Source organism: Bufo gargarizans, chromosome 5, assembly GCF_014858855.1.
Source record: "Bufo gargarizans isolate SCDJY-AF-19 chromosome 5, ASM1485885v1, whole genome shotgun sequence".
Lineage (NCBI taxonomy): Eukaryota > Metazoa > Chordata > Amphibia > Anura > Bufonidae > Bufo > Bufo gargarizans.
The window spans coordinates 184,443,275-184,461,791 of record NC_058084.1 but is presented as its reverse complement, the minus strand read 5'-3'; the positions used below and the strand labels follow the sequence as shown (position 1 = coordinate 184,461,791).

General features: G+C 42.1%; 1 protein-coding gene and 1 pseudogene across 1 annotated transcript in view; one reads left to right on the top strand and one right to left on the bottom strand.

Annotated features, from left to right (window-relative positions):
* CNTNAP2 (contactin associated protein 2) overlaps nucleotides 1–18,517 on the bottom strand; it is a 2,163,381-nt gene that overhangs the window by 1,146,814 nt on the left and 998,050 nt on the right. The gene's annotated exons all lie outside the window — the stretch shown is intronic.
* On the top strand, nucleotides 11,279–12,293 carry LOC122938123 (annotated as a pseudogene).

Here is an 18,517-nt window from a genome sequence, read left to right as displayed (position 1 = left end):
GAGCAAAAAAGATTTTTTTTGTCACCTTACACAATAAAAAGTTTAATAGCAAGTGATCAAAAAGTCATATAGCCCCCAAAATAGTACCAATAAAACCATCCTCTCATCCCGCAAAAAATTAGCCCCCACATAAGATGATCGGATGAAAAAAAAAAAAAAATGACACTTAAACTTTAGAGATACCAAAAAAATTGTATCAAAATGGAAAATATAGTCAAAAACCTAAATAATTGTAAAAAAAATGTAGACTTATTAGGTATCGCCGCGTCTGTAAGAATCTCCTCTATTAAAATATCCCATGACCTAACCCCCCAGATTAACACAGTCCAAAGAAATAAAAAAACGGTGCCAAAACCGCTATTTTTGGCACTTTTCCATTTCAATTCTTTTTTTCCGGTAACAAAACAAGTGTTAACAACCAAACAAAAGTTAATATTTATTACCCTGATACTGCAGTTTACAAAAATGCCACAATTGTGGTCGTAAACTGCTGTATTAGTAAAAAGGAGGCCACAAAAGGAAAAGACCGACATGGCTTCTGGAAGGCCGATTTTGATGGCCTTTTATATTGACACCATGTCCCTTTTGAAGCCCCCCAGATGCCCCCTAGAGTAAAAACTCCCTAAAAGTGACCCCATATAAGAAACTACACCCCTCAAGATATTCAAAACTGATTATACAAACTTTATTAACCCTTTAGGTGTTCCTCAACAGTTAATGGCAAATGGAGATGAAATTTCAGAATTTCAATTTTTGTTAACCTTGCCTCTTAAAAATGTAATATAGAGCAACCAAAAATCATATGTACCGTAAAAATAGTCCCCCAAAAAATTCCACCATATCCCGTTGTTTCCAAAATGGTGTCATTTTTAGGGAGTTTCTACTCCAGGGGTGCATCAGGGGGGCTTCAAAAGGGACATGGTGTAAATAAACCAGTCCTGCAAAATCTGCCTTCCAAAAACCAAATGGCACACCTTTCAATCTATGCCCCGCTGTGTGGCCGTACAGTAGTTTACAGCCACATATTGGGTGTTTCTGTAAGCTGCAGAGTCAGGGCAATAAAGATACAGTCTTGTTTGGCTGTTAACCCTTGCTTTGTTAGTGGAAAAAATGGGTTACAATTGAACATTTTACACAAAAATGAAATTCTCAAATTTCATCCCCATTTGCCAATACCTCTTGTGCAACACCTAAAGGGTTAACGACGTATGTAAAATCACTTTTGAATACCTTGAAGGGTGTAGATTCTTAGATGGGGTCACTTTTTTGGAGTTTCTACTCTAGGGGTGCATCAGGGGGCTTCAAATGGGACATGGTGTAAATAAACCAGTCCTGCAAAATCTGCCTTCCAAAAACCAAACGGCGCATCTTTCACTCTACACCCCGCTGTGTAGCCGTACAGTAGTTTACGGCCACATATTGGGTGTTTCTGTAAACGGCAGAGTCAGGTCAATAAAGATACAGTCTTGTTTGTCTGTTAACCCTTGCTTTGTTAGTGGAAAAAATGGGTTAAAATTGAAAATTTGACAAAAAAATTTAATTCTCAAATTTCATCCCATTTGCCAATAACTCTTGTGCAACACATAAAGGGTTAACAACGTATGTAAAATCAGTTTTGAATACCTTGAGGGGTGTAGTTTCTTAGATGGGGTCATTTTTGTGTGGTTTCTATTATGTAAGCCTCGCAAAGTGACTTCAGACTTGTAGTGGTCCCTAAAAATTGGGTTTTTGCAAATTTCGGAAAAATTTCAAGATTTGCTTCTAAATTTCGAAGCCTTGTAACATCCCTAAAAAATTAAATATCATTCCCAAAATAATTTACACATGAAGTAGACATATGGGGAATGTAAAGTCATCACAATTTTTGGGGGTATTACTATGTATTACACAAGTAGAGAAATTGAAACTTGGAAATTTGCAATTTTTTCCAAATTTTTGGTAAATTAGGTATTTTTGTATGCAAAAAAAATATTTTTTTTTACTTCATTTTACCAGTGTCATGAAGTAAAATATGTGACAAAAAAACAATCTCAGAATGGCTTGGATAAGTCAAAGCATTTTAAAGTTATCAGCACTTAAAGTGACACTGGTCAGATTTGTAAAAAATTGCCTGGTCCTTAAGGTGAAATAAGGCTATGTCCCTAAGGGGTTAAGCCTATTTTTATGTCAGAAATAGAGATGAGTGAATCAAAGCAGACAAAGTGGAATTTGTTCCGAATTTCAGAAAAAATTAGATTTGCACCGAAGGCGAATTTCCTTGCGTTTCGTGGTAACGAATCACATTTTTTCTTAAAATGGCTGCTGCACTTGGGAGGACATGGAGAAATGAACTCTGGGAAGGAGGGATCACCCATAATGCCATGCATGCAGCCAATCAGCAGCCAGCCAGCCCTGTGATGTCACAGCCCTATAAATAGTGGCAGCCATCTTAGATTCTGTCATTTACCATTGTACTTAGTGCAGGGAGAGACATCTGCAGGCACTAAGGACAGTGATAAGAAAGACTTGATTGTGGTTAAAAAACAATTTATAAATGCAGGGAAAGTATAGGGAGTAGTGTTGGGTGAGCATTGCGATGCTCGGCACATCTCAGTGTTCATCAGAATACCATGTGTGCTCGAGCACGATGCTAAAGTCTCCTCCCCGCAAGTTTGTTGCCTGCTACGCAGCCAATAAACATGCAGGTAAGTACTGCCATTCACTGTAATGCCGTAGCCATGTTGGCTGCTGGCACTACAGTGATTGGCTGGCCAGAACGCGTCATCGGGTGCTTTATAGCAATGACAAGTGTTCGGCTCAGTATTAGTCAGGGAGAGCTGGAGAGCAAAAGGTAGCCCGCCGGTCGTTTCGCAGCAAACTTTGCGTGTTCGCAATTTGCCGAACATGCGAACATATGGAGATATTCGCGCCCGCCATATTCTTTTACATCATGGATGTCAAACTCATGGCCCTCCAGATGTTGCAAAACTACAACTCCCATCATTCCCTGATAGCTGTAGTATGCCCGGGCATGATGGGAGTTGTAGTTTTGCAACAGCTGGAGGGCCACGAGTTTGACATCCCTGTTTTACATTGTGAAGAACTTTGACCCATGACACCATGATCCATCAGGTGGTACAGGACAGCCAATTGAGATGTTTCAGCACATGGACATACCACCTACCTTATAAATAAACCTGATCTGGCCGCTATATTATATTCAGTTTTTTTCCAGTGTAGGGAGAGGTTGCTGTGTAGAGCAGGGACAGGCTGTTAGGGACACCAAGCGCTATCTAATAGGGCCACAAAAGTCTTTTTAAGGACTAGTATAGGTGTGCTATCGATAGGTGTGATACACAGAGGGGTGCGATATACTTATAATATACTTTTATAATGAGTCAAAAACACATAGAGCTATATAGTGATCACCTGTAAGTCAGGGGCCTAGGGGGTAGGGGCTTACTAGGGCCATTTTTATATAGGGTAAGGTACCAGACAGGGTCGCTCTTATCAGGGTGGGTGGTTTGTGGCTAGTCTATCAGGGCCAGAATAGCACCCCCCTATAGGGCAATATCAGGGACAGTTCTTTGCCCACCCTGTCCTTCAATACCACATCATCATCTAGCCCAGGGATAGATGGTTTTTTGCTTTCCCTCCGGGATTCATCGATGTGCACTGGAACCCCCCGGATTGTGGTAGGACATATGGTTTCTGATTTGGTGCCGCTGAGCACCTGATTTAGTGGCGCCAAGCACTTGTTATTGCCTACCACATCTATACTTTTTGCTTAACTTTAATAATTTAATTTATTTTCAATTTGAGGGATATCTTTTCCATTCACACATCCACAAAATGGGTGCGCATTCATTCCGCAATTTTGCGGAACCGATACAGACCCATTCTTTATTAATGGGGCCAGAATGTGCTGTCCACATCCGCATTTGCGGATCCGCACTTCCGCATCCTTGCTTCCGTTTCCGCAAAAAAATAGAACATGTCCTATTCTTGTCCACAATTGCAGACAAGATTAGGCATTTTCTATTATAGTGCCGGCGATGTGCGGTCTGCAAATTGCGCAATGCACATTGCCAGTGTCCGTGATGTGTGAATATTATTGAATGTTACTTTTTATCTTTATGTATATTCTAATGGATTGCCTTCCTTGTACAATGTTAGAAATACAAACAAATGACCTAGGGTGTCCCAGGGGAGGGCAAGGAGGACAAGGTCCACCCAATAAACCCCAAGGGGCACACCCAAAGTATGACTCGGCAAAAGCTCCCGAGTTAGACAATAGAAACAGAGGAAAAAGGAGCTCATAATGCCAAAAAGTATAACAAATTTTATTAAAACATGATTAAAATGACATAAATAATCAAGAGGTATGATGCCATGAACATGATAAAACAGGAGCGGAGGACAGAAAAGCAAAAAGCACCACCTTGGGAAGAAAACACACACGGATCATCAAAAATGGTGAAATATCGTATACATGCAGCATGGGAGTAAAGTACAATATGGAAAATCCAAACTCATGGACAAATAGAGTATATGGGTCCCTGGTGAAGTTCCCGTTAACACATATACCTCAAATGGGCAATAGATGGTATGCAAATGTATATAGAGAAAGTAACAATATATTGCAGACCAATCAATGGTAAACCAAGTGAGTAAAAAACAAGGTCCAAGGGCCCAAGGAGGGTGGTGGAGAACAGGAACTCACCGGAGATGAACCGTGTGTGAAAGGACCCAGGGCAGCACTACTTGTACAATGTTATAATATACTTTCTATGTTAGAAAGTATATTATAGTGCATTTGTATTGTGCGGCAGTTGTGTGCGGTTCTGCTGCGATACTGCAGGTATATAGAGGGACAAGTGTTATTGGAACAAATAATTTCTACTGGTGTGATATACCAGTCGTCCCCCAAAAAACTGATTGAAGCAGGGTGTTATATACCAATATACTTTCTTTATAGTGCATTTGTGTACTGTATAGTACATTTGCACATGCGCATACGCGAAAATGATATTGCTGATATTTTGCATTGAAAAAAATACTGAATGGAGATTGCAAATTCGAATAATACATCTGGTATGTCACTGTCCATGTTGTAGGACTATTTGTGCACTTCTAGCAATTATTTCTTGGCTGCAAATATGAGCTGAAGGTTTTACAGGTTCGCCTGCCAGTAAAATGAATGGGACCCGCCGCGAACTTGCGGTTCGCGAACATTTGATTGCGTTTGCGAACCGTCCCGGCAGATGTTCGTCCATCACTATTAGAGACCCAAAAGTTCTTTTAAGGACAATTGTGTCTGGCAGCAATATATATTTTTAGTGCAACCTGCGCTAAATAGCTTGCAATTGTTTGGCCACTGCAGACAGCAACATTATCTGCGCTACATCTCCTGTCTAACGTGTATGCAGGCTAAAAATATCTGTGACATCCAGTGTACTTTTTCCGTAGATGGTGTCCGCTGAGGACAGTTACATCACCTGCGCTACATCTCCTGTATAACGTTTGTGTATCCGAAATATCAGTGACATTCAGTCAAATATTTTTGCTGCTTGTGGCAGCGACATTACCTGCGCTACATCTCCTGTATAAATTTTGTCCATTGTGACAAAGCAAGGGGTTTTGTTTGGGAAGGCAGGTATTTTCCTCCCAACATGGGCGGCTGGGCTGATTTCCAGCCAGGTGAGATCAAATACCGGACCGGAGTTTAAGTGCCGTTCCGGGTTTTGGCAGCACCTGGCTGTTTTTTAAATAGAATCAAGGTCTCTGTCTTGGGATCTGAGGCATGGTGCCGTACTAGACCGCTGAGAGCCGCATGCGGGGAAACAGGTCCCCTAAAGTCTGCTGTGGACGCTGAAAGAACCTGCTAAAAAGGTGTTTTTGTGCTTTGGACCTTCCTTTGTGTGAAAGAACACTAAGGGCTCTTATACATTTGTGTTGTCCGGATCCAGCGTGTACTCCATTTGCCGGAAGTTACACGCCGGATCTGGAAAAACGCAAGTGAACTGAAAGCATTTGAAGACGGATCCGTCTTCAAAATGCGTTCAGTGTTACTATGGCAGCCAGGACGCTATTAAAGTCCTGGTTGCCATAGTAGTAGTGGGGAGCGGGGGAGCGGTATACTTACAGTCCGTGCGGCTCTCGAGGCGCTCCAGAATGATGTCAGAGCGCCCCACGCGCATGGATGACGTGCCATGCGATCACGTCATCCATGCACGTGGGGCGCCCTGACGTCACTCTATACTGCTCCCCCGCTCCCCACTACACTTTACCATGGCTGCCAGGACTTTAGCGTCCCGGCAGCCATGGTAACCATTCAGAAAAAGCTAAACGTCGGATCCGGCAATGCGCCGAAACGACGTTTAGCTTAAGGCCGGATCCGGATTAATGCCTTTCAATGGGCATTAATTCCGGATCCGGCCTTGCGTCAAGTGTTCAGGATTTTTGGCCGGAGCAAAAAGTGCAGCATGCTGCGGTATTTTCTCTAGCCAAAAAACATTCCGGTCCTGAACTGAAGACATCCTGATGCATCCTGAACGGATTTCACTCCATTCAGAATGCATTAGTATAAAACTGATCAGGATTCTTCCAGCATAGAGCCCCGACGACGGAACTCTATGCCGGAAGAAAAGAACGCAAGTGTGAAAGAGCCCTAAGACTGTCAATGTTGCTTTGTTTTTTTCTCATGTGTAAATAAACACTGCAGTTTTGTTTTACAAACTGTTTCTTTTGCCTCTGTTCTGCGTCTGCTTACCCTGCCTACCAGAGCGAATCCTCACACCATCCTAAATATCAGTGACATTCATTCAGTGTAATTTTTTATTAGGCGGTGGTGATAGCGACATTACTTGAGCTTTACCTCCTGTATAACGTTTGTGCAACCTAAATATCAGTGACATTAATTCAGTGTCATTTTTTATTAGGCGGTGGTGACAGCGACATTACTTGCACTATACCTCCTGTTTAACGCATCCTAAAAATATCTGTGACATTGTATGTACTTTATTTGCGCATACACTAACAAAACCTGCGCTACTGTACGTGTGACATACTTGCAAGCATATATATCATTTAATATGCACAAGGAGAACAGTAAGTGACGGGGAAGTGGCCGTGCTGCTGATGGTGCATGCAGGGGCCGTGACCCTGGGCAAGGTGAAACTGTGCCTGCTGCCAGAGCACAAGAAAAACACTCATCCACGATACCTAGCTTCATGTCCCAGTTTGCACGGCGGCACAGGATACCACTCTTGAAGTTAGACCAGTGCGACCAGGTGGTCGGTTGGATTGCAGCAGATAATGCTTCCCGTCGGTTAAGCACCACCCTCCACAAAGTCCAGTCTCAGTAGCCAAGAATCTGGTCAACAGAATCCTCACCCTGATACTCCTTCCACCCACCATGGAGAGTGTTAGCAAACAAGTGATACTCGGATATTCTGAGGAGCTATTTTCATCACAATTCCTTAATTTGGGTCTCTCGCCAAGACCGCTTGAAGAGGGACATGAGGAGATCTTGTGCCCTGATTCCCAAACTCTGGAGCATCCACAGTCAGAAGAAGATGACGGTGGGGAATGGCAATTAGTGTTTCACGAGGTGGATGATGATGATAAGACACAGTTGCCAATAAGTCAACCGCAATTAGTGTCTAAAGAGGTTCATGATGAGGATGAGACACAGTTGACAGTAACTGATAACTGTTGTCAATAAATGAGCAGGGCCGTGAACACTAGCAACCTCACCACCACCAGTATGATCGACCACATGGCATCAAAGCACCCTAGTAGGTGGGCTGAACGTCTGGGTTTTCGAGTCAGACCACTGCCTCCTCTTCCCCTGTGTTACGTGCTAGCCAATCCCCTGTCCAAGACACAGGCCCGGATGCCTCCCGCCCTGCACCTGGACCTTCGCAAGCACCATAAGCTAGAACATCCACTTCGGTGTCCCAGCGCAGCATACACATCTCTATACCCCAAGCCTGGGGGTACACATCTCTATACCCCAGCTGTTGTAAGACTACAACTCCCACCATGCCCTGCTGTAGGATGATAGCTGTAGACTGTCCGCGCATGATGGGAGTTGTAGTTTTGCAACAGCTGGAGAGCGTCAGGTTGGCCATCCCTGTTTTAGAGGATCACCAGCAGGCCCTTGCTCATAATTTTCCAAGGGTGTGTATGATGCCCTTCTTTATGTGTAATAAAGGGTGTATTGGAGTGCCGGTTCCTTGTAATTTTGGCAGCCCTTTCACTTAGTGCATAGGCTTTACGAGTGTAGGATTCCCACTACCTGAACAATTGTACCACAATGTGAATGAGGCCCTCCTTTATGTGATATACAGGTTGTATTGGAGTGCCTCTTCCTTGTAATTTTTGGCAGCACTTGCACTTGCACTTTATTTTCAAGTAAATATACAGGAAACAATGTTTCCTAACAATTTTTCCTCTAAAATCAATTTTATCTTCAGTTTGGTGCAAAGTGTTGTCAGTCTGTAAAAGTGGCGTACTACTCAGACAACATCGTTCCCAGCAGCGACCTGGGAGTCCAAGATGCATTTAGACATCCTCCCCATGCTGTTCCCAAACTATTTCAGAGGTGTTTCCATCAATTTCTGACCTTTTACTATGAACCAGACACCCTCCCCTCTTCAGAGCAGGGGGTGCCTGATTTAATGCTCGGGTTCTCTCATTGACTTCCATTGTACTCGGGTGCTCGATTGAGCACCCGAGCATCCTGAGGTGTTCTACTCGAGCACCCGAGCACTTTGGTGCTTTACCAACACTAAGAGGGAGGAATAGTTCCACACCATTTATATAGAACAGGGTTCAGTAGGGGAGGTTACAGACTGGGTAATAGGAACAATCCTATTATATCTTTGTGCACTGACTGGGAATCCAAATAGCCATTATAAAGCTCTGTGATTCCAGCAAACCGTTCTTGTTATTGGGATGCAAGTGCTGTTTGATACAGCCATTAAAGACTTGATTGTGGTGAAAAAACAAATTATAAGTGCAGGGAAAGGATAGGGAGGAATCATGCCACAGCATTTGTGTAGAACAGGGTACAGTAGAGGACATTACAGACAGGGTAATATGAACAATCCTGTTACCCCTTGTTGCACTGACTAGGGATCCAAATTGCCATTATACAGCTCTGTCATTTCAGAAAACCGTTCTTCTTAATAGGGTGCAAGTGCTGTTTGATACAGACATTAACAGGGTTTATTACAAGGAAATATTTATACAGTACATCTTATTTGCCCTTAAGTGATATATTCTATAGCCATGTTTGCCGCGTATTAGTGGTGAAATAAAAATATATTCGCCGTCCAGCGTTGCAATTATCTGTTGAAAAGCCTTCTGTGTAGTGGAAAAGTGGAAAAAAATAGGGCCTAATTGCCGTTCATCTGTGCAGTGATATATTCTACAGCCCTTTTTGCCATGTATTAGTGGCTAAATAAAAATATATTCGCCGTTCAGCGTTGCACTTATATGTTGAAAAGGCTTGTGTAGTGGAAAAGTGGAAAAAATAAGGGCCTATTTGCCATTTAGCAGTGCAGTTATATGTGGTGTGTGTGAAGCCTTTTTGTGGCCTTTTTAAAGGACCGAATTACGTAGTGGTGAAATTCTTTTCTTAAACAGGCTTTTTTGGGGAAAATTGATGGGTAATTGTAGACCTCCTTTTGCTGTATAGGATTGAATTGCGTCATCGTGGGTCCTGCAGTAAACATAATGTGGACGCTGATGACAACACACCAGCAGACTTTGCCTTTACCATCTATTCACAATTAAATCAAGCAGCTTCAGTAAGTTGAAAACATTCATGTGTTTTTATCTGCTCCGTCTGCATTAGATCTCTACAGCACAGAAAAAATGGCAGGAGAGCCTCTGCTTTGGAGTCCAAGTCCAGTTTCTTAAGATCAGAAGGTCCATCAGAATTGTGCGTAAAATGGTGAGATTCTTTATGTGACACTGCCTTTTTTTGGGAAAATGTATGGGTGATTGTACACCTCCTTTTGCGGTATGGACCGAATTACTTTGTGGTGGAATTCTTTTTGTGACACTGACTTTTTTTCGGAAAATGTATGGGTGAATGCACACCTCCTTTTGCGGTATGGACCGAATTACTTAGTGGTGAAATTCTTTATGTGACATTGGATATTTTGGGGAAAATGTATGAGCAATTGTACACCTCCTTTTGCGGTATGGACAGAAATACTTTCTGGTGAAATTCTTTTTGTGACACTGGCTTTTTTTCAGAAAATGTATGGGTGATTGCACACCTCCTTTTGCGGTATGGACCGAATTACTTAGTGGTGAAATTCTTTATGTGACACTGCTTTTTTTTTTTTATGTATGGGTGATTGTACACCTCCTTTTGTGGTATGGGCAAACTAAAAGCAAACTCCACTGCTCTGTATCTCTTGTGAAGTCAATATTTCCAACTATGCCCCTCGCGATTTATACCAAATACATTGTTTTCATGTAGAGATCCAAGAATTATATTGGAGGCATGTGGGACCCCTCTCATCACTCTCATGCTGTTCTGCACCTGGTTTGCCTGGGAGAATGGAATCACACAGGGGAGGAACTGCTCTGTGTCCTTCAGCAAGAAATCAAATCATGGTTTTCTCCGTGACAACTCAAAATCTGAACCATGTTGACCAACAACGAGAAGAACATGGTGTCGGTGCTGCGTCAAAGAGGGCTAAGCCATGCGCCCTGCATGGCACATGTGTTCAATATGGTTGTCAAGCGGTTCCTGAAGTATTCCACCCATCTGCAAGACATCCTAAAAATGGCCAGGATACTTTGCATGCACTTTAGCCACTCATACACCGCAAAGCACACCCTCCTTGAGTTGCAGCGGCAGAACGGCATCCCCAAACATAGGCTGATATGCATTATTTCCAACCATTGGAATTCCTCCCTTCATATGTTGGACTGACAGTATGAACAGAGAAAGGCCATCAATGATTTCCTGATGATCCAAGTGGACAGATGTACTCCCCTGTGTAAATTTAATGTCAGCCAGTGGAAGCTCATGCGTGACACCTGCCGCTTGCTCATGCCCTTTGAGGAGGCCACGTTATTTGTCAGTCGCCAGGACTACGGGATGAACGATATAGTTCCACTGCTTCATGTCCTGGAACAGATCGTGTTAAATCTGGATGATCAGGGGACTGGAGACGTGGCGCCTAGAAAGATAGCAGCAGAGTTTGATACATTTATCTGTCAAGATCTCTGATTGCAGTCAGTGAACAGGAACATCATTTATCGCAAGGATATGCAAACACCAACTGATGGGGTGTTATCCCCCAGAAGTAGGTCATTGGCACGAAGGAGCAGTCATTTTCACAGCTTGAGGTATTCTTCCGGAAGCTTGACCTCTGCATGTCAACCGCCTGCATTGCGAAGCTTGTCTAAAAGAAAATTCCCACAGTGCACCCCCTTGGAGGAAACTCTTGATCCGGCACAGGCTGCTTTGCTCCTTAAAAAACAATGGACTCTGTACAGCATCACACCAATGTATAATTTCTCATACACCAGACTGAAAGAGCATTCCAAGCACCTGTCTGCCCACATAGCTGTCAAGAAGCAGAAAGGTCTTGCTATTGAAGTGGGCTCAGAGCTGAACCTAAAAGCCAAATTTTCCTGTTTACCTGGACTCAAAGGAAAGGACAGAGGTCCACTGGCTGTGTTCATACAGAATTCATCCAAGCCTCCACTCACCAAGGCAAGCACAGAGTACCGGATTAAGTGGACAGGGTTGGTTCTGTGGGATGTACACAAAGAATGATCTTTTAGAGGTGTTACCAAAGACTTGCCTCCGCTCCAGCTGTATAATGGCTCTGAGGCACTCACGGCTATCGTAGGGAAGTGCTTCCAAAGAAACTTTGTTGTTTCAGTAAGCTGGTGATCAGTTCTCAGGACCTTACGTGGCTAGCAGCAATGTGGACCGGGTATGACGTGTCTGGATCAGTGTCTGCCACAGAGCTTGTTTTCTCTGTGCCCATCGAACCTCACATGGACATTTCTTATGCCATCCACGCAGAGGACTTCAAGACTTTATGGAATGTTATTCATAAATCAATGGACAAGGTCACATTGGAGGAAGTGGACAATTTATTTTAATGTCTTTACTCGCAGTTCTTCAGACACTTTAGAATCCACTTATCAGCAACCCAGCTCATCAAGGTGACGGTATCAGCGAATTGTGAAGTAAGTTCCTCAGTAAGGACTACCTAATCCGATTGCTGGGATTCATCGCGGAGCTGGCCATCAATAACATCCAGTATTGAACACATGGACGACTCTCATCTCGGATCTTGTCCACAATGTTACATAATTAATACGGTTGAAAAAAGAAATGCGTTTATAAAGTTCAACCAAGGGATAGGTAGGTATGCGAATCCCAGAAGGAATTGAGACTCAGATTTCTACACGTTTTCATAAGAATTAATGTTTTTTACTTTTAAGAATTCATCTAAACCCTTTTTGAAACTGTCTACTGTTTCTGCTGTGACCATGTCCTGAGGAAGTATATTCCACAGCTTCACAGTTCTTACAGTAAATAAGCTTTGACGCTCCCAGAGACTGAACTTTTTCCTCTCCAATCGGAGGCAGTGGCCCCTTGTCTTTTGAGCGCATTTCACATGGAACAGCTTTTCACTGTATTTTTTGTATGGCCCATTTATATATTTGTATAGGTTAATCATGTCCCTCCTTAGACGTCTCTTCTCAAGACTAAATAAATTCAATTCTTTTAATCTTTCTTCATAACTAAGACCCTCCATGCCCCTTATCATTTTAGTCATTTTCTTCTGTACTTTTTCCAGCTGCATTGCGTCCTTTCTATGTACTGGTGCCCAGAATTGAACTGCAAATTCCAGATGAGGCTGCACCAATGCTTTGTAAAGTGGTAATATTACACCCATGCCCGGCGAGTCCATGAATCATTTACTGCATGAAAATATCCTGGTGGCATTTGAAGCAGCTGATTGACATTGTTTGTAATTTAATCTATCATCCACAAGGACACCCAAATCCTTCTCTATAAGTGACTCTCTCAGTGCTACATCACCTAGGAAATATGAAGCACAGAGATTATTACTACCAAGATGCATAACTTTGTTAAATAAACTTTTTTTTTTCTCCCCCGTTCAAAAAAACAACCTAAGAATTGGCTTGTTATTTGGTAGCCAAATGCAGGAGTGGGTACAAAACACAGACAATATGCAAATATTCCGTTCATGTGTCGTGTCTGTTTTGGATCCACTCCAGTTTTGTTTTTTTGGATTAGCAATACTGATGGATTACTGACCAAATGCTGACCGAGTGAAGGCGGATGCTCAACAGACAGGATCCGTTTTTTGGGGGTTATTGTTCTGATGGATCAGAGGAAGGGCAAAATAATCTGTGACGTCCACACAAACTTACTGCTGACACCCTCTCCACTCTGTCTGGGGGCTCTACTTTTATAAGCTTTTAATATAAGAGGTTCTGTAGACATCTATGTGGAATCAGCTGATGATGGTGTAAAAGGAATGCGCTTCTTCTTGGCGCTAACATCGACCTGTAAGGCTGAGTTCATACTTGAGTTATTTGACTGTCTAAATTTTACTTTAGGAGTAGTGTTGATCGCAAATTTTCGTAACGCAAATTTTCCAATTGACGATTTTCGCAATCAAGTTAATAATGACTGGAGATCATGAATTCTTGAATGGGCAAATATATAATGAATATTCACCCAAATATTTGCAAAATAGCCCAAATTCGAATATTGCCCCTGCCGCTCATCACTGTTGGTATTACCATCTGCCAGAGCATACTGGATATACATGATTAGTGCTCTGTATTTCATATCCTTTTTGGATATATTTGTGTTTTCACATCCAATTTTTACCATCCATTTAATGCATTCCAAAAATGTATATGCTAACAGATGTCTCAGACTGATGCTGTACAGTGGCGTCCTTTCACCATACTGTTCCATTTAAAAAAAAAAACATATACGTTAACGTATGATTTTTTTTTTACTGGACTCTGCAGAATGCAAAATTGTGGCGTCCTGCACATTTTCTATACATCAAATCAAAACGATAGAAAAAATGTGGGGGGCGTACTAAAATTTTCTATGGTGCCCAGTCAGTTCTAGCTACATCACTGGACAGCTCCTTCTCTCCTCCAGCCCAGAAGTCAAGACGTGTGTCTCACTCAAGGGGGCCCACTGGGATTTATTGCCCAACAGCCCACATGAACCTGGAGCCTGCCCTGCCTCCAGCTACATAATCACAAGTCCTTTTCTGTTACCGTAGGTGAATGCCTAATTTTTGGGGCCTGTACTCCCGTGGCCTAAAATAAAATTTGTCTAGGCTTCAGCAGGACACATTTTTGAGAGTTTACCTTTAAAAATGGCCCTGATTATAATACATATTTTTTGTGGGAATTGTTGCCAATGATCCCCCTCTAGCATGTCACTGACATGTTGTGGGACTATTTGCGCACTTCTAGTAAGGATTTGGTGGCTGCAAATACTACCTGAAAGTTTTTCAGGTTGCCTGCCATTAAAGTCAATGGGGCCTGCCGCGAATGCGCGGATCATGAACATTTGTTCGCGAACGTGCGGTTCGTGAACATTTGATCGCGAGCGCGCGGTTCGAAAACATTTGATCACGAACGCGTGTTCGCGAACCGTCCCGGCCGATTTTCATTCATCACTAATAATTACTTCTATTTCTGTTAGCCTTTAAAAGGTATCAAACCTGCAATACTCTATTTTGTTTCTCTTAATGAGACCTTAATGAAACTATTTTTGCTGAAGAAATGCCAGTTAAGAATCTCTATTTAAATATTAGGGCCCTTTCACACCTGCGTTATAGTCTTCCGGCATAGAGTTCCGTCGTCGGGGCTCTATGCCGGAAGAATACTGATCAGGATTTTCCTAATGCATTCTGAATGGACAGTCCGTCCTTCAGGATGCATCAGGATGTCTTCAGTTCCGGAACGGAACGTTTTTTGGCCGCAGCAAATAGCGCAGCATGCTGCGCTTTTTGCTCTGGCTAAAAATCCGGAACACTTGCCGCAAGGCCGGATCCGGAATGAATGCCCATTGAAAGGCATTGATCCGGATCCGGCCTTAAGCTAAACGTCGTTTCGCCGCATTGCCAGATGCGACGTTTAGCTTTTTCTCAATGGTTACCATGGCTGCCGGGACGCTAAAGTCCTGGCAGCCATGGTAAACTGTAGTGGGGAGCGGGGAGCAGCATACTTACCATCCGTGCGGCTCCCGGGGCGCTCCAGAGTGATGTCAGGGCGCCCCAGGCGCATGGATGACGTGATCGCATGGATCACATGATCCATGCGCATGGGGCGCTCTGACGTCATTCTGGAGCGCCCCGGGAGCCGCACGGATGGTAAGTATGCTGCTCCCCCGCTCCCCACTACTACTATGGCACCCAGGACTTTAATAGCGTCCTGGGTGCCATAGTAACACTGAAAGCATTTTGAAGACGGATCCGTCTTCAAATGCTTTCAGTACACTTGCGTTTTTCCGGCAAGTGGAGTGTAATTCCGGCAAGTGGAGTACACGCCGGATCCGGACAACGCAAGTGTGAAAGAGGCCTTAGCCAAAAAGAAAGTCAAAATAAAATGTTTTATTGCTTATAGTTAAAAAAAAAACATATACAAAAGATTATTATAAAAATATAAATATGTATTTTAAGTTTTAGTGGTCTAAAATCCAGACTTGGTGTAATCTTTAGACCCTCTAACATCACAGAAGAGAGAGAAACGTAACTGTATAACCAAATAGAGCGGGCGGCACATGCTGGAACAGTGGTCATAAAGGGAGATTTTACGTTCCCAGATATTGACTGGGGTCATGGTTCTGCCTCAACCGCAAAGGGGAGAAAATTCCTCAACTTGCTGTATGACCACTTTATGGGCCAGTATGTAAAAGCTCCCATTAGGGGCGATGCTCCGTTGGATTTGGTAATTTCTAATTATGCAGAGCTTGTTGGTAATGTTACTGTTCAAGAAACACTAAGTAATAATGATCCCAATATAATTATATTCCCCCTAAACTATGAAAAGAAAACTCTGTCAGACAGAGCAAAGACACTGAATTTCAAAACGGCTAATTTCCCTGGGTTAAGGGCAGCATTTCAGGGCATAGACTGGGAGCAACTACTGTCGCAAAATAATACTGAGGATAAATGGGAGAGCTTCAAATCCACATTGAGTAACCGCACTAAAAAAAAAATGTATCCCTTTAGGTAACAAGTATAAAAGGCAAAAATTAAACCCCCATGGCTTACAGCTACTGTAAAAAGGGAAATAAAAGACAAAAAGAGGGCATTTAAATAATACAAATCTGAGGTGTCAGCTGTAGCGTTTGAAGATTACAAAGGGCTTAATAAAATCTATAAAAAGGATAGAAAATTAGCAAAGATACAAAACGAACAGCAGGTAGCAAAAGTAAGCAAAACAAATCCCAAAAAGTTTTTTAAATATATAGATGCTAAAAAAATCTAGGTCTGAGCAGGTAGGTTCCACTAAATAATGGTAATGGGGGGTAGTCACTGAAGATAAGGAAAAGACAGAGTTCCTAAATAGTTTTTTTAGCTCTATATATACAAAAGAAGAGAAAAGAGCTGTTATCTGGGGCGCCGGGGCTGTTAGTATATCCAGTGATATACTCAATTGGCTAACTGTAGATATGGTCCAAGAGAAGTTAAATAGAGTAAAAGTGAACAAGGCTCCAGGTCCAGATGGATAACACCCAAGAGTGCTTAAAGAGCTCAGTTCAGTCATTGCTGTGCCCCTGTTTATAATTTTTAAAGATTCTCTAGGTATTGGTACAGTGCCAAGTAATTGGTGCAAGGCAAACTTGGTGCCTTGCGCCAATCAAAAAATAAAAAAATGATCAAGGTCCTCCAAGGAAATTATAGACCAGTTATGTTTAACTTCTGTTGTGGGAAAAATGTTGAAGGACTCTTAAGGGACTATATACAGGAGTATGTGACTATAAATAATATTATAAGTGATATTATAAGTGATAACTAGCATGGGTTTACCAAGGACAGAAGTTGTCAGACTAACCTGATTAGTTTTTATGAAGAGGGGGTAGTCCCTCATAGACGCTTAATAAGTAAAGTAAGGTCTATTGACTTGGAAAGTATAGTTTGTAATTGGATTGAAAACTGGCTGAAGGACCGTGTTCAGAAAGTTGTGGTCAATGATTCCTATTCAGAGTGGTCCCAAGGTATAAGTGGTGTACCCCAAGGTTCAGTGCTGGGCCCTTTATTATTTAATTTATTTATTAATGATATTGAGGAGGGGTTTAATAGCACCATATCTATTTTTGCAGATGGCATTAAGCTGTGTAGAACTGTACGGTCTATGGAAGATGTCCCCAAACTACAAGTTGACTTGAACACTGAGTGATTGGGCATCAACTTGGCAAATGAGGTTAATTAAGGACAAATGTAAAGTTATGCATCTTGGTAGTAATAATCTCTGTGTTTCATATGTCCTAGGTGATGTAGTACTGGGAGAGTCACTTATAGAAAAGGGTTTGGCTGTCCTTGTCGATGGTAGATTAAATTACAAGTAATGTCAATCAGCTGCTTCTAAGGCCACCAGGATATTGTCATGCAATAAACGAGGCATGGACTCACGGGGCACGGATGTAATATTACCACTTTGCAAAGCGTCGGTGCGGCCTCATCTGGAATATGCAGTTCAGTTCTGGGCACTAGTACATAGAAAGGATGCACTACAGCTGGAAAAATTACAGAGGAGAGCGACTAAACTGATAAGGGGAATGGAGGGTCTTATTTATAAGAAAGATTAAAAGAATAGGATTTATTTAGTCTTGAGAAGAGAGGTCTAAAGGGAACATGATTAACCTATACAAATATATTAATGGGCCATACAAAAAATACGCTGAAAAGCTGTTCCATGTAAAATGCGCTCAAAAGACTGCCTCTGATTGGAGAGAAAAAAGTTCAGTCTCTGGAAGCATCAAAACTTCTTTACTGTAAGAACTGTGAATCTGTGGAATAGACTTCCTCAGGATGTGGTCACAGCAGGAACAGTGGAGAGTTTTAAAAAGGGTTTAGACAAATTCTTAAAAGTAAAAACATTAATGCTTATGAAAACATCTCAATTCCTTTTGGGATTCACATCCCCATTTATCCCTTGGCTGAACTTGATGGACGTATGTGTTATTTCAACTGTATTAACTCCTTAATAATGTAACGATGGAATGACAAGTGCAGACAATTTTTAAAGGCACAGAACAAATAACAATAGGTACTACAAAACATTTTATTTTTGTATCTTAGCAGTGGAAGAAGTGTTTATGTAGAAATAACAGTGTAACATAGCTAAAAGCAAATAGCAATTGATTTGAGAATAATTCCTATAAATTGAGACAGTAAAATGCCTTTGGCAAGGAAACTGAAGAAACACAAAGTGAAACAGAACTAAATTTGAATACCAAATCCATTCATTTAATAGG